The sequence below is a fragment of the Brassica oleracea genome, chromosome C5, assembly GCF_000695525.1.
Source record: "Brassica oleracea var. oleracea cultivar TO1000 chromosome C5, BOL, whole genome shotgun sequence".
NCBI lineage: Eukaryota > Viridiplantae > Streptophyta > Magnoliopsida > Brassicales > Brassicaceae > Brassica > Brassica oleracea.
Genome location: NC_027752.1, coordinates 10,561,676 through 10,562,428, shown reverse-complemented (window position 1 = coordinate 10,562,428; position 753 = coordinate 10,561,676).

Here is a 753-nt window from a genome sequence, read left to right as displayed (position 1 = left end):
TCGAAGCGCTTCTTCGGTTACAGATCATCAAGGATACGGACATGTACAGGCTGGTTCCCCAGAATTTCATGTCAGTGGTAAAGGGGTTTACTTCTAACTTCTACTCGGGGAAGAAGTTTTTCTTCTTCGTTCGTGTAGACGCCGCGTCCGTTGAGGAGTGTTGTATCCCATTGTTTCAGAGGTTGCCGAACGATCGTCCCTTTATCAACCCTCTTGCTCCGTTTCCTGAGGACATCATTGCGGTGAGGGATCTGCTCAAGAATGGTCCTTTTTTCTGGATTTCCTTTACGCCGAAGAGTGTTCGAAAGGCGCTGAGGTTTGTGCGTCCTAGTCCTGCTTTGGGCGGAGAAACGAGGAGTGATTCCGAACATGAAGACCAAGGTCCCGACGCCGCTCCCACGACTGCGACGGGGCTGAACTCTTCGAAGGGGAAAGATATTAACCTCGGTGACCTGGACTGCCAGGATGGGATCCGAACCTTGCTTTCGGCGATGGAAGCGGTACGAGCGAGGTCCCTATTCCGGACTTTGATGATTTCTTCGCTGTTCTTCCGTCGGGATTTGATGCTCCTCCGGCCACGAGCGAGTCGGGGAGGCCGAAAATCGTCGCGGAAGGGTCTCGTATCATTAACGGGGTATAAACTTTAAGAATTTATTATTATTATTATTTTATTTTATTTTTTTTTGCTTATAACGTGTCAATCGGTTTTATAGGGCTTGAACTTGCTTGGATCGGCCATTGAGGCGAGCCATA